Source organism: Xyrauchen texanus, unplaced genomic scaffold (assembly GCF_025860055.1).
Source record: "Xyrauchen texanus isolate HMW12.3.18 unplaced genomic scaffold, RBS_HiC_50CHRs HiC_scaffold_205, whole genome shotgun sequence".
NCBI lineage: Eukaryota > Metazoa > Chordata > Actinopteri > Cypriniformes > Catostomidae > Xyrauchen > Xyrauchen texanus.
The window spans coordinates 22,982-40,000 of record NW_026266173.1 but is presented as its reverse complement, the minus strand read 5'-3'; the positions used below and the strand labels follow the sequence as shown (position 1 = coordinate 40,000).

Sequence of the window (17,019 nt, the reverse complement as noted above, 5' to 3'; positions counted from 1 at the left end):
AGATAACCAATCAGATCCCGAGTCTAAGCACCGCCCATTGCATTTGCCCAATCACATGTGGGGAATTTAGTTTAGGCGGAGCTGAATATTGTGATTGGTTGTCCAGCTCTGGGGGTTGAAATGTATTTTGCTCTCATGTTAAAACAATCAGAAAATAAATACGTGAGAGAAGAAACCAAAATCAGCGACATTCACCGACACGGTACGTCTTAAAAACAGTGTCGTTATTTCGGATATAAAGCGTTATAGTGTATTAATGAAGGTTTAGAGTGAACTTTTAAACTTCATCAGCGGCAGATAGCTGTTTGAGGTTTATTACACTTAAAGGTTTTAGGGCTGTCTGTAAGTTTTGAGTGTCAAAGTATTTTTTTCATAATAATTTGTTCCGAGTGAATTCCGTTTGAATGAACTCTCGCAGAGATTCTATTACAATAGCAAAATCTTTCATTTGTGTTTCAGAGGGGCAGATGTTACGGTAATAACGCAGTAACGCAAGCCGAGTGTGCGTCTCGGACGGGCAGATGTTACGGTAATAACGCAGTAACGCAAGCCGAGTGTGCGTCTCGGACGGGCAGATGTTACGGTAATAACGCAGTAACGCAAGCCGAGTGTGCGTCTCGGGCGGGCAGATGTTACGGTAATAACGCAGTAACGCAAGCCGAAAGTGTGCGTCTCGGGCGGGCAGATGTTACGGTAATAACGCCAGTAACGCAAGCCGGAGTGTGGCGTCTCGGGCGGGCAGATGTTACGGTAATAACGCGAGTAACGCAAGCGAGTGTGCGTCTCGGGCGGGCAGATGTTACGGTAATAACGCAGTAACGCAAGCTCGAGTGTGCGTCTCGGGCGGGCAGATGTTACGGTAATAACGCAGTAACGCAAGCCGAGTGTGCGCCTCGGGCGGGCAGATGTTACGGTAATAACGCGAGTAACGCAAAGCCGAGTGTGCGTCTCGGTCGGGCAGATGTTACGGTAATAACGCTAAGCCGAGTGTGCGTCTCGGGCGGGCAGATGTTACGGTAATAACGCAGTAACTCAAGCCGAGTGTGTGTCTCGGACGGGCAGATGTTACGGTAATAACGCAGTAACGCCAAGACGAGTGTGCGCCTCGGACGGGCAGATGTTACGGTAATAACGCAGTAACGCAAACCGAGTGTGCGCCTCGGTCGGGCAGATGTTACGGTAATAACGCGCAAGCCGAGTGTACGCCTCGGACGGGCAGATGTTACGGTAATAACGCAGTAACTCAAGCCGAGTGTGTGTCTCGGACGGGCAGATGTTACGGTAATAACGCAGTAACGCCAAGACGAGTGTGCGTCTCGGACGGGCAGATGTTACGGTAATAACGCAGTAATTCAAGCCGAAGTGCGTCTCGGACGGGCAGATGTTACGGTAATAACGCAGTAACGCAAGCCTAGTGTGTGTCTCGGACGGGCAGATGTTACGGTAATAACGCAGTAACGCAAGCCGAGTGTGCGTCTCGGGCGGGCAGATGTTACGGTAATAACGCAGTAACGCAAGACGAGTGTGCATCTCGGTCGGGCAGATGTTACGGTAATAACGCCAAGCCGAGTGTACGTCTCGGACGGGCCGATGTTACGGTAATAACGCAGTAACGCAAGCCTAGTGTGTGTCTCGGAGCGGGCAGATGTTACGGTAATAACGCAGTAACGCCAAGACGCAGTGTGCGTCTCGGACGGGCAGATGTTACGGTAATAACGCAGTAATTCAAGCCGAGTGTGCGTCTCGGGCGGGCAGATGTTACGGTAATAACGCAGTAACGCAAGCCTAGTGTGTGTCTCGGACGGGCAGATGTTACGGTAATAACGCAGTAACGCAAGCCGAGTGTGCGTCTCGGGCGGGCAGATGTTACGGTAATAACGCAGTAACGCAAGACGAAGTTGTGCGTCTCGGGTGGGCAGATGTTACGGTAATAACGCAGTAGCGCAAGCCGAGTGTGCGTCTCGGGCGGGCAGATGTTACGGTAATAACGCAGTAACGCAAGCCGAGTATGCGCCTCGGGCGGGCAGATGCTACGTAATGACGCAGTAACGCCAAGCCGAGTGTGTGTCTCGGGCGGGCAGATGTTACGGTAATAACGCAGTAACGCAAGCCGAGTGTGCGTCTCGGGCGGGCAGATGTTACGGTAATAACGCAGTAACGCAAACCGAGTGTGCGTCTCGGTCGGGCAGATGTTACGGTAATAACGCATAAGCCGAGTGTGCGTCTCGGGCGGGCAGATGTTACGGTAATAACGCAGTAACTCAAGCCGAGTGTGCATCTCGGACGGGCCGATGTTACGGTAATAACGCAGTAACGCAAAGCCTAGTGTGTGTCTCGGACGGGCAGATGTTACGGTAATAACGCAGTAACGCGAAGACGAGTGTGCGTCTCGGACGGGCAGATGTTACGGTAATAACGCAGTAATCTGCAAGCGAGTGTGCGTCTCGGACGGGCAGATGTTACGGTAATAACGCGAGTAACGCAAGCCTAGTGTGTGTCTCGGACGGGCAGATGTTACGGTAATAACGCCAGTAACGCAAGCCGAGTGTGCGTCTCGGGCGGGCAGATGTTACGGTAATAACGCAGTAACGCAAGACGAGTTGTAGCGTCTCGGTGGGCAGATGTTACGGTAATAACGCAGTAGCGCCAAGCCAAGTGTGCGTCTCGGGCGGGCAGATGTTACGGTAATAACGCAGTAACGCAAGCCGAGTGTGCGTCTCGGGTGGGCAGATGTTACGGTAATAACGCAGTAACGCAAGCCGAGTGTGCGTCTCGGGCGGGCAGATGTTACGGTAATGACGCAGTAACGCAAGCCTAGTGTGTGTCTCGGATGGGCAGATGTTACGTAATGACGCAGTAACGCAAGCCTAGTGTGTGTCTCGGACGGGCAGATGTTACGGTAATGACGCAGTAACGCAAGCCGAGTGTGCGTCTCGGACGGGCAGATGTTACGGTAATAATGCAGTAACGCAAGCCTAGTGTGCGTCTCGGACTGGCCGATGTTACGGTAATAACGCAGTAACGCAAGCCTAGTGTGCGTCTCGGTCGGGCAGATGTTACGGTAATAACGCAGTAACGCAGGCCGAGTGTGCGCCTCGGACGGGCAGATGTTACGGTAATAACGCAGTAGCGCAAGCCGAGTGTGCGTCTCGGACGGGCAGATGTTACGGTAATAACGCAGTAACGCTAAGCCTAGTGTGCGTCTCGGACGGGCAGATGTTACGGTAATAACGCAGTAACGCAAGCCTAGTGTGCGCCTCGGGCGGGCAGATGTTACGGTAATAACGCAGTATTGCAAGCTGAGTGTGCGTCTCGGTCGGGCAGATGTTACGTAATGACGCAGTAACGCAAGCCTAGTGTGTGTCTCGGACGGGCAGATGTTACGTAATGACGCAGTAGCGCCAAGCCTAGTGTGTGTCTCGGATGGGCAGATGTTACGTAATGACGCAGTAACGCCAAGCCTAGTGTGTGTCTCCGGTCGGGCAGATGTTACGTAATGACGCTGTAACGCAAGCCGAGTGTGCGCCTCGGACGGGCAGATGTTACGGTAATAACGCAGTAACGCAAGTCGAAGTGTGTGTCTCGGGCGGGCAGATGTTACGTTAATAACACAGTAACGCAAGTCGAGTGTGCGCCTCGGGTCGGGCAGATGTTACGGTAATAACGCAGTAACGCAAGCCTAGTGTGCGTCTCGGTCGGGCAGATGTTACGGTAATAACGCGAGTAACGCAGGCCGAGTGTGCGCTTCGGACGGGCAGATGTTACGGTAATAACGCAGTAACGCCAAGCCTAGTGTGCGCTCTCGGTCGGGCAGATGTTACGGTAATAACGCAGTAACGCCAAGCCGAGTGTGCGCCTCGGACGGGCCGATGTTACGGTAATAACGCAGTAACGCAAGCCTAGTGTGCGTCTCGGACGGGCAGATGTTACGGTAATAACGCAGTATTGCAAGCTGAGTGTGCGCCTCGGTCGGGCAGATGTTACGTAATGACGCTGTAACGCAAGCCGAGTGTGCGTCTCGGACGGGCAGATGTTACGGTAATAACGCAGTAACGCAAGCCGAGTGTGTGTCTCGGACGGGCAGATGTTACGTTAATAACACAGTAACGCAAGCGAGTGTCAGTGCGCTCCGGTCGGGCAGATGTTACGGTAATAACGCAGTAACGCAAGCCTAGTGTGCGCCTCGGTCGGGCAGATGTTACGGTAATAACACAGTAACGCCAAGTCGAGTGTGCGCCTCGGTCGGGCAGATGTTACGGTAATAACGCAGTAACGCAAGCCGAAGTGTGCGTCTCGGTCGGGCAGATGTTATCCTTAATGCCGACCAGCTGTTTACAAACACGCCGGGCGGAGCCCTTTGTCTGTGCTGCTTCGGCCGCTGAAGCGCAGAAGGAAAAGAGGAAAACGAGCCGGCGTTCTCATCAGAGTAATACGTCGTGCAAATCGACCCCGCTACCCAGTATACTACTGGCAAATGTTCAGTCTCTGGACAACAAACTCTGCAGAGCTGAGAGGCGGATCTCTTTCCAACGAGAGGCGAGATTGCTGTGTTATCTGCCTTACAGAAACCTGGCTGTCTGTGGAGATTCCAGACTCGGCCATCGAAATCACGGGCTTTTCCGTGCACCCGAGCGGACAGAGCGAAAGACCCTCTGGTAAAAGCAGAGGTGGTGGTGTATGTTTTATGATCAACAAATCATGGTGTGATCAGAGGAACGTACATTTCATCAAGTCTTTTGCTCTCCTGATCTGGAATATCTCATGCTTCTGTGTCGACCATTCTGGCTGCCGGGGAATTCACAGCGGTTATCATCACAGCTGTGTACATCCCCGCAAGCCGACACAGACCGGGCACTCATGGAACTGTATGAGAGCATAAGTGAGCAGGAAACCGCAGCACCCTGAGGCTGCGTTCATTGTTGCCGGGGACTTTAACAAAGCCAACTTCAAAGCAATCAGCCCCAAAATACCACCAACACATAAAGTTCAACACACGAGGGGACCGGGTTTTGGATCATTGTTACTCTCCCTTCCGGAAGGCTACAAATCCCTCCCCGCCCCCATTTGGCAAATCGGACCATTCTTCCGTTCTGCTTCTGCCCGCTTACAGGCAGAAACTGAAACAGGAAGCACCCACCCTCAGAACGATCCAGTGCTGGTCGGACCAATCAGACTCTGCGCTACAAGACTGTTTTGATCACACGGACTGGGAGATGTTCCGATCCGCCTCTGATGACGACATCGAGGTTTACGCTGACAGCGTAACGTGTTTCATCAGGAAGTGCGTAGAGGACGTTGTTCCGACCAAAACTATACGGATATACCCCAACCAGAAACCATGGGTTAACGGCGATGTTCGCGCGGTGTTACGTAATGACGCAGTAACGCAAGCCTGGTGTGTGTCTCGGACGGGCAGATGTTACGTAATAACGCAGTAACGCAAGCCGAGTGTGCGTCTCGGACGGGCAGATGTTACGTAATAACGCAGTAACGCAGGCCGAGTGTGCGCCTCGGACGGGCAGATGTTACGGTAATAACGCAGTAACGCAAGCCTAGTGTGCGTCTCGGTCGGGCAGATGTTACGGTAATAACGCAGTAACGCAAGCCGAGTGTGCGTCTCGGACGGGCCGATGTTACGGTAATAACGCAGTAACGCAAGCCTAGTGTGCGTCTCGGACGGGCAGATGTTACGGTAATAACGCAGTATTGCAAGCTGAGTGTGCGTCTCGGTCGGGCAGATGTTACGTAATGACGCTGTAACGCTAAGTCGAGTGTGCGCCTCGGACGGGCAGATGTTACGGTAATAACGCAGTAACGCAAGCCGAGTGTGTGTCTCGGACGGGCAGATGTTACGTTAATAACACAGTAACGCAAGCCGAGTGTGCGTCTCGGTCGGGCAGATGTTACGGTAATAACGCAGTAACGCAAGCCTAGTGTGCGTCTCGGTCGGGCAGATGTTACGGTAATAACACAGTAACGCAAGCCGAGTGTGCGTCTCGGTCGGGCAGATGTTACGGTAATAACGCAGTAACGCAAGCCTAGTGTGCGTCTCGGTCGGGCAGATGTCATCCTTAATGCCGACCCGCTGTTTACAAACACGCCGGCGGAGCCCTTTGTCTGTGCTGCTTCGGCCGCGAAACGCAGAAGGAAAAGAGGAAAACGAGCCGGCGTTCTCATCAGAGTAATACGTCGTGCAAATCGACCCCCGCTACCCAGTATACTACTGGCAAATGTTCAGTCTCTGGACAACAAACTCTGCGAGCTGAGAGCGCGGATCTCTTTCCAACGAGAGACGAGGGACTGCTGCGTTATGTGCCTTACAGAAACCTGGCTGGCTGTGGAGATTCCAGACTCGGCCATCGAAATCACGGGCTTTTCCGTGCACCGAGCGGACAGAGCGAAAGACCTCTCTGGTAAAAGCAGAGGTGGTGGTGTATGTTTTATGATCAACAAATCATGGTGTGATCAGAGGAACGTACATTTCATCAAGTCTTTTTGCTCTCCTGATCTGGAATATCTCATGCTTCTGTGTCGACCATTCTGGCTGCCGAGGGAATTCACAGCGGTTATCATCACAGCTGTGTACATCCCCACAAGCCGACACAGACCGGGCACTCAGGGAACTGTATGGGTGTATAAGTGAGCAGGAAACCGCGCACCCTGAGGCTGCGTTCATTGTTGCCGGGGACTTTAACAAAGCCAACTTCAAAGCAATCGCCCCAAAATACCACCAACACATAAAGTTCAACACACGAGGGGACCGGGTTTTGGATCATTGTTACTCTCCCTTCCGGAAGGCTACAAATCCCTCCCCGCCCCCATTTGGCAAATCGGACCATTCTTCCGTTCTGCTTCTGCCCGCTTACAGGCAGAAACTGAAACAGGAAGCACCCACCCTCAGAGCGATCCAGTGCTGGTCGGACCAATCAGACTCTGGCGCTACAAGACTGTTTTGATCACACGGACTGGGAGATGTTCGATCCGCCTCTGATGGCGATCATCGAGGTTTACGCTGACAGCGTAGCGTGTTTCATCAGGAAGTGCGTAGAGGACGTTGTTCGACCAAAACTATCACGGATATACCCCAACCAGAAACCATGGGTTAACGGCGATGTTAGGCGGTGTTACGTAATGACGCAGTAACGCAAGCCTGGTGTGTGTCTCGGACGGGCAGATGTTACGTAATAACGCAGTAACGCAAGCCGAGTGTGCGTCTCGGACGGGCAGATGTTACGGTAATAACGCAGTATTGCAAGCCTAGTGTGCGTCTCGGACGGGCAGATGTTACGGTAATAACGCAGTATTGCAAGCCTAGTGTGCGTCTCGGACGGGCAGATGTTACGGTAATAACGCAGTATTGCAAGCCTAGTGTGTGTCTCGGACGGGCAGATGTTACGGTAATAACGCAGTATTGCAAGCCTAGTGTGTGTCTCGGACGGGCAGATGTTACGGTAATAACGCAGTATTGCAAGCCTAGTGTGCGTCTCGGACGGGCAGATTTTACGGTAATAACGCAGTAACGCAAGCCGAGTGTGCGTCTCGGACGGGCAGATGTTACGGTAATAACACAATGATACTGAGTTTGTTTGTGTTTCAGATGGAAAGTTTGTCACACATGAGCTCAAATCTCGAGGAAACTCTCGTGTCGTATCACCATCTGAATGAATCTGAATGGAGTGTTGCAAAGAAATCAGTCAGTTAATATTCTCCATTATTAAACACTTGTCTGTGTGTTCAGTTTGATATTGTGTTGATTAATTCAGCACATAAAATGATTTGTTTGTCTTCTGTGGTGCAGAAGGACGTGACTGTATGGAGGAAACCATCAAAAGAGTTCAGCGGCTTCCTGTAAGTAGAATACAGAACACAAGAGCCATTGAGTCAAACTCTGTGAGAAATGCCAATGTTATATTTGCAGGTATAAAACTGAAGGCATCGTTGCAGAGAATCCGCAGAAGATAGTGGAGTATATCAGACCGGGTCCGTACAGATTACACTGGGACAGTTTAATGACTTCAATGGAGATTGTACAAACACTAGACAAGGTGAATGTGTATCAATATCTATATCTGTGTGTTAATGTACAACGAGTTCAGAGAGAATGTTGTTCAGTATGCGAGTCTGTACATCATTATAAAACACATGTGGATACATTGTAAATAAGTCTGCAATATTTCTACAGCAATCTACTGTGATTATTAAATGCAATAGTTTGCTGTCAAGAGCAGGCTCATTGTGAAGTGACTAGTTTTACGGTAAATTGCTATTGTTTGCAAGGCATTATGGGAATATGAACTTTACAAATCATGATACCATTTCGGTAAAAGCTAGTGACATTTTGAACCATATGTTGTAATAACGGTGATTAATATTCATGATGTTCCTGATCATCTCGTCTGTCTAAAGAGAAGGTAAAAAATATAAATCAACCTTTGAAGCAACGTACATATTACATTTAAATTGTTGTCAGGATTTAACAGTATACATTTTTTATGCAACTGCACACTGTAAAATAACAGTTTAGCCCTGCATTGTTGGATATAATAGTGAAATACCCACAAGCCTTTGCGGTTGAAAAAGTATGTATGCTTGATCAATGCATTGTGGCTACAAAAGTTGTGCAAAACATGTACAAATGTTTTTATTCAGAATGAATAGAAGTATTAGTTTAATTTAGTGTTGTTGTTTTGTTTAAAGTCTCCATTTTGCTGTTTCGTGTTCTCTTGAGTTTGCACCTTGGACCTTCTTTATTATTATAGTATTATGTTCCTCCAGCCAGTGTATTTTCAGGAAATGTCTGATTCTAACTTGCAATATGTGGCAACAGTGATGCAATACACATACTGTACATCATAAAAGTAAAATGTAATATTATTATTAATATTTCAGCAACATGATATCAGTAAATTGGGCTTTGATGTTTCTGGTGAGGTTTCAGCGTAATATGAGTAATATAAGACACACATAGACATCAACACTCATCAATGGTGCCAATCAACAAACATACTTTTACATAAAGTCAAATACATACAATTGAATTCAATTGTATTTATATGGTACATTTAAAACAACAGCAGTTGACCAAAGTGCTTTCCAAAATAGAAAGGTTAAAAGAAAAAATAATAAAACATAAACATTCACTCAACACATTTACAATAATGACAGCTGTAGCTGAAAAACAGTATCCAGCTGTTCATTTCAACAACAGTAACACACAGTATTGTCACAGTATTTTTACAGTATTGTCACAGTATTTTTTACAGCATTGTTACAGTATTGTCACAGTATTTTTACTGTATTTTTACAATATTTTTACTGTATTTTGCTGCCAGTATTTACAGGATGTATTTTTACAGCATACATTGCATTATTCATCACATCCACAAACAACTCGATGAGATTTATTAAATTGGATAATTGTATGAATGTGTGTGTTTGTCTCACGCTGATTAAAAGTGTGTTTAGGGTTAAACATGAAATCAGAGGAGCTCAGAGAACTCATGTTTGTGTGTGTTTGCAGGGCTGTTGTGTTGTGAAATACACCACTGCAGGGCAACTGTGGAACATCATTTCCCGCGAGAGTTTGTGGATTTCTCGTACCCGACTGACTATCAGAGCTGCCTGCTGTCATGCGGTCAGTCACATTCACTGTTAAAGATGTTCTTAAATGACTGTGAAATACTACCGTACACAATACTGCTGCTGTAAATGACCGCGAGATACACTGTACGTGACCAGTGTCACAAGATTAACTGTGATTTAACAGTACTCTGCTGTAGAATTACAATGATAATACAATGATGCGGGTACCAGCATGCATTGCTTCATAAATAAATGATGCTTGTGACCTTTTATTTACTACATGCAGGTTTTATCTATGATGTTGCTTTTGTTTTTCATTTTCACTTTTAACGCAGTTTTATCCTTTCTGAAAATTATTTTAATTGTCACATTGATGAGATTTGAATCCCAATTGTTGATATCTGCAGGTCTCTAATGGATCCCATATAACAATGTTTTTGTGTTAAAAGAGTCATTGTGTATTTATTAAATATGTGACCTGTCTCATTAACAATTCTCAATATTAACAGTTCTGTTCCTATCAGCCAAATTATACAACCTTTTCACAGATATGTCACATTGCTCTTAATAACCACACAATAAGTATTGATTGGGTATCACGTACATTGAATTAAAGTCAGATTTCAAGCCTTCTATATTCTCCCTTTTGCCGTAGAGCTCACCAATGTTTTAACTTGAAACATAACATTAAATATTTCGGTGCTTCCCCAACATTTATAAAGAGAAATCACTAGTTCAGCTGGTGCTGCAGTTCTTTAAAACTTTGCCAATTCTACAATAACATTTCAAGTCTGGACAACAACTCCCAGAATTCTTGTCAAAATACAATAACAGACTGTAGTTGATAGAATACAGGATATTATTGTAAAACTTGCAGCGGTTTGTTACAGTGTACAGTAAAATAGTGGTGGTGGTGTAGTGGCTAAAGCACAGGGCTGTTAATCAACTCCAGGTTGCTCCGGGGGGATTGTCCCTGTAATAAGTGCACTGTAAGACACTTTGGATAAAAGCATCTGCCAAATGTATAAATGTAAATGTAACTCTCTTGCTGCATTAAAACATGACAACCAATATAAGCTTCCACAAACCTACCAGAAAACAAATTATATCAGGCAGGACCCCATTAAAGCAAGGGCCTACACCCCGGAGCCCATGGCTGCAGGGGCCCCCGAGCTTTCAGGGGGGGCCCAGTCACGGCACACACCTCCTCCCGGTTGATGTTCGTATGTGAACACATTTAGCGGTTAGTCTAGTGTTCTGGTTGGACATCATTAGTGAATAAGGTTGTGGGTTCGAATCCGCCCTTTTATAACTTTCTATCTTAATATACCAAGATTAGGGTTAGCACATCTGTGGATATCTTGAATGGGGACACGCGTTTGCATATTTATTTGATATTCGCTTTGAAATGAGCGAGTAGTGCATGAGAGAACATTATACACACTGTAAACTCTAATAAGATAACAGAACTGAAAAATTATTCAAGCAGTCAGTTACATACAATTTTTAAGTTAACATTTCAGATTAAAATTTTGTTCTACACATGATAATTGCTCATAATTTGAAATATTGAGTAATCTAACTCATACATTTTAATATTAGACTGTTTGGCTGAACTTAAAATGACCATGTAATCTCAATTTAAATATCTCAAGCAGAGGAAATCAACAAGCACCAGCTCGTACAGTGTATGCATGTCACGTGTGATCATCACTGCAGGACTCTTTATAATAATAATAAATGTTATCATCATCTAGAAAAAATCTGTTTGAACAGGTACACAAGACCACAACAGTAACTAAAACATTACTGTAATATATCACTGCAACTGTACAGGGTTACCATGATCAGTTGTACAAACACTACTAAAGCACAGATGTTGATACTGTGCTACACACACAAATGTTTTCACCAACTTAAAGTATTTAATGCACTCCTTTATTAATAAACTGAAAGGTGTTCAGCGGACACATCAACAGAACACGTATGTGAGAGAATCTTGACATGAGACAGTTACCTTCTAGACACAACTCTCTTCTCGTGCCACAGCCGGACATGACGTAAACATGCGTACATTTGTGATTTAACATCAAATCCATCTAGACAGCTCTGATAAAAATCATTATTGTAAAGAATCGGAGAAAGACAAGAACATTGTTTTGAACATTTGCAACCAAAAGAATCTCATATAGTGCAGCTTTAAAGTTTATTTGGTCAACTTTGATGAGTACACTAGCATTGAAAACACTCTCTGAATAAATCAGTGATCAAAACTGAATAAAATAATCTAATCTCAATGCAAAAAATACAAAATAAAGCTGATCTTTTGCTTAGCAGTGATATAAATGTGGTCTGTGTGTGGGGTTAGAATTACTGGATTAGGCAAAATAAAGTTTAAATAGATGATTTAAAATGATGACTGAAATTGTGATTCCAGAGAAGCAAAACTTCCTGAGATTCCTGTCAGCTTCATGTGAGCAGCTCATAAAGAACTCCGTTCACTCTTCAGGAGTCAGTGTTTGAATGTTTTGTTGTTGTTTTGTTTGTTCAGGTGTGAGTGTCGACCATGATGAACACAAACAAGGTTTCAGTTCGAGGATTCAATCATCCGTGCGGTTGGTTCTGTGTGCCGATGGAGAATTCCCAGAGTATATTGAGCGGATACATCCAGACCGACCTGCGAGGAATGTTACCGCAGTCAGCTGTAGATACTGGCGATGGCCAGCGGTCTCGTCAACTTTACACTGATCTCAGACGAGCTCTCAAAGTTTAAACACTTCGTCTCTCTGTTTTACCATGACATTCTTAGCCTGGAAGAAATGATTGAAAGACTGATTTTGTTGTATTTCTTATTAACAGTCAGTAACTGAAGTTATTAACTGATATGTACAATCAGATCAGATGAAGAATAAAGTACTGTTGTAAATCCAGTCAGTTCTCAGGGAGCAGCTGTTGTCTCACGAGCCTCTTATAGGACACGGTGGGATTTTATTTTCTGAAATAGTTTTGCATGCCCTCAGTGATAAATATACCATGGTTTTACTGTAGTAACCATATTTTAATGGAAAATGAAAAATATGGTAATAAAAATGATAATTTGGTGGTTATGGTATACCATAGTAACCACAAGAATTTCCATGGTTACTATATGGCCACTGTACACTGTATTAACAGCATGATTTCCACCAAAAAACAAACCATAATAACCCAAAACATGATTTGTATTTCCATAGATTTGGTTTTCCTATTTTATCACACTGGTTTCACTACTGAACATCATGGTGGCACGTGAAACAATTTCAGAAAATCCTACTCTGTCCTCTAAGGGGCTCCATTGGGCATCTTTTTTACTTTTAAGGAGCAACTAATTCACAACATGAAAAAACATTTCAGAATTATATCAGTTCACAGAGGATGAACTGATGCCAGCACCAACTGTCAGACATGGGATACTTCACGGACACTGCCTGAAATTGGACTTGGACTGCAGTTCACCTTACTGACCTCTGTCTGCATCACTGGACCTCTGCCGGCGTCCCTGGACCTCTGTCTGCATCACTGGACCTCTGCCGGCGTCCCTGACCCTCTGCCGGCATCACTGGCTTCTGCATGGATCACTGGCCCTCTGCGGCGTCACTGGCATCACTGCATGAATCACTGGCCCTCTGCCGGCATCACCTTGGTCAAAGGATGTACTTCACTCTAATTGCAGCCCTCATCAGCCATTACTGTGTAATATGGTCCTGACTGGAGATGCAAGTTTATAGAGTTAGGGTTCGAGCAGTAGGTCTTGTTAAAGTAATAAATGCTGCATTTTCATTCACACCATCTGAAGTTCACATCTGACTTAACTGAGACAGAAACGGATCTGAACACGAGTGTTGAGCTCCATCATTACATAAATCTGTAAAATTCTGCCCTTTACATTATCATTATATAAAGGACATTTTAATATTCCTCACCAGACCTCAATATATTTATTGTTGCAGATTTAAAAAAAATTAGCAGATTTTTTTTGTTGTTGTAGATTTTGTTTTTGACAGTATTTGTGTTAATGTGATTAAACCAAATTGTGTATTGTGTGTATTTTTCATTTTATTAAGTTAAACATTTTTAACATTTACTTTTACATGTATGCATTTGGCAGACGATTTTATACAGTGCACTTATTACAGGGACAATCCCCGAGCAACCTGGAGTTAAGTGTCTTACTCAAGAACACAACGGTGGTGACTGTGGGGATCAAACCAGCAACCTTCTGAGTACCAATGTATTATACAGAGCACTTATTACAGGGACAATCCCCGAGCAACCTGGAGTTAAGTGTCTTACTCAAGGACACAATGGTGGTGACTGTGGGGATCAAACCAGCAACCTTCTGAGTACCAATGTATTATACAGAGCACTTATTACAGGGACAATCCCCCCGGAGCAACCTGGAGTTAAGTGTCTTACTCAAGGACACAATGGTGGTGACTGTGGGGATCAAACCAGCAACCTTCTGATTACAATGTATTATACAGAGCACTTATTACAGGGATAATCCCCCCGGAGCAACCTGGAGTTAAGTGTCTTACTCAAGGACACAACGGTGGTGACTGTGGGGATCAAACCAGCAACCTTCTGAGTACCAATGTATTATACAGTGCACTTATTACAGGGACAATCCCCCCGGAGCAACCTGGAGTTAAGTGTCTTACTCAAGGACACAACGGTGGTGACTGTGGGGATCAAACCAGCAACCTTCTGATTACCAATGTATTATACAGAGCACTTATTACAGGGACAATCCCCTCGGAGCAACCTGGAGTTAAGTGTCTTACTCAAGGACACAATGGTGGTGACTGTGGGGATCAAACCAGCAACCTTCTGAGTACCAATGTATTATACAGTGCACTTGTTACAGGGACAATCCCCACGGAGCAACCTGGAGTTAAGTGTCTTACTCAAGGACACAATGGTGGTGGCCAGGGCCGTAGGAATTTAATCTGGACCCCCTGACTGTACATTACTCTGGGACCCTTTCCTATTAAAAAATAGTTTAGAATTTGTTGTGCCCCTAGAATCGTTACCACCTTTCACCCCACTAGCTACGGCCTTGGTAGTGGCTGTGGGGATCGAGCCAGCATAAGAAAGAAAAGAGAAAATAAATACAGACAAAATACAGTCAAAAATTATATAAATGAATATGTTTGTGTGATTATAATATTTCAGAGTGAGACATCTGAATGCCTTTTGACTTGATTAACAATTCACAAACCACTTTAACATTTCAGATAGACAGACAGAAACATTTTCTTTTTGTTTTCAGAACGCCACGTGATATAATAAGGAAATGCCACTATTAATACTTATTAATACAGGTACACTCTCCTTAAATCATGGTCACACTCAAAATTACATTAAACGTCTAAATGAGAAAACATAAACCCACATTGTGTGTTCAAAAATCAGAGTCTATTTAAAATATAAATTCAACCTGAAAACAAATTTTTTGGATTTTGCAGGTGCGATTTAATGAAAATGGCTAAATATTTGATCGAAATGGGATGCGTGAATGCTTACACATGCAGCACGAGTCTCATGATTTAATAGTGTTTAATCTCCCATTCAGCTGATGAAAACACGCTGCATGATCATGAGGAAGGATTACATCAAGATGTAGATTGGAGGTGTACGCTCTCGATTGATTTGTTTTTCAAGATGCGAAAAACAAATATAAATAAATAAATAAAGTAGTCCGCTCATCTCACTGTTGCTTGCTTGCTGCGATTACACCTCTATGTGTACAAACTATACTTTACAAAAAGCCATTACTATCGTAGGACAAATTGAGTCAGCCGTGTCGAATCTAAAGCTATTGAACACAATGCCGAGGCCTCAGTTAAAGTGATTCCAGGCACGGATCAACGCATTGGCCCACTGGGCTCTTGCCCAGGACTCTAGGCCAGCTGGGGGCCCTGGCAAATTTACTGTTTTTTTTTTCTTCATATAATTATTTGTATTTTTAATTTTTTAGTAAAATGGTGTTGAATACTGTGGAATAATTTGATTATTTTTTTTTTACAGTTTAGAAGTATTAACTGCTAAATAAATAAAATAAATAATTGTAATATATTGCTTCACTGTTGAGAGGGACATCTAGAAAGCAACTACCTTTCCTTGGCCGTGTTATTTCTGCAGCTGGCTTATAACCAAACACAGCATGTTCTAGTCATGACTCAAGCACCACCACCCCATGATGCACAATCCTTGTGCTCTTTTCTAGGTCTAGCAGGCTGGTACTCAAAATTAATTCCTAACTATGCAACACTACTGGAACCTCTGCACGTACTGCTTAGTGGACTGCAAATCCACTTGTTTCCACTGGTCTGATGAGGCTCAAGAACAGTCCAGCCCTTGCATTATTTGATCCATCGAGACCTACCATAGTTACTACAGACGCATTGGTGCCGTACTTACTCAATGTCTTGGTACAATGGAAAACACTGTTGCTTTTGCTTCAAGAACACTATCTGAGTGTGAAAGAAAGTATTCTACAGTAGAAAAGAAGCTCTTGCATGTGTTTGGGCAACGGAAAAATGGTGTACATATTTGCGTAACCTAACCCTCGCTGAACTGATCGTAGCCCATGTCCACAAAAGTGTTAGTACAGGCAGGCATGAGAATTGCACGTTGGTCAGCGTGTCTCCTGTGTTTCAATTATAGCATGGAATACAAGCCAGGACGAGACAACGTTACACCTCACTACCTTTCACATCTACCTCTTCCTGTTACAGACCATAGTTTAGACCAAGAACCTGACACGGTTGCTGTACCGTCTCCTGATTTCAGAGCAGTTACTTTCAAAGAACTGAAATCTGCATGTGAGATTTGCCCTGTGCTACAAGTTGTTAGGGGTTTCATTGAAAAAGGATGGCCTCGCAATAACAAAAGTCTGGATCCTGCCATCGCACCATTTTACTGTTTGCAGAATGAATTAGCTATACAAGATTGACTCATAATTTGGGGTACACATCGAGTGATCATACCAGCTATTATGTACTCCAAGTTCATTCAGTTAGCTTATGCTACCCACCAAGGAATAGTGCATATGAAACAGAGACTGTCAAGTGGAACAGACTATTAAATCTGGCACTGCCTGTCTTGACAAAACCGCTGTTACTCACACTGCACCCCTTTGCCCTGTGCTCACACCAACATCTTCTTGGGAGAAAGTTACTATTGATATCGTGGGACCCTTACATAATGCACCAAAAGTTTTTCACTTTGCAGTAACACTCATTTATTACTTCAGCAAATGGCCTGAAATTGCTTTTGCATCTGATGTGACCAGAGGCGGCAGCTAATTTTGCCGGGCTTCAGCCCGAATGTTTTGAGTGTAGCCCGAATGCATTTTGAATAGTTGACTGACAAATATGAAACCGGACAAAAGCC

At 44.7% G+C, this 17,019-nt stretch overlaps 1 pseudogene; it reads left to right on the top strand.

Moving 5' to 3' along the window:
- Positions 1–100: 100 nt before the first annotated feature.
- Positions 101–12,355, top strand: LOC127641864 (stAR-related lipid transfer protein 4-like; annotated as a pseudogene).
- The last annotated feature ends 4,664 nt before the right edge of the window (positions 12,356–17,019 follow it).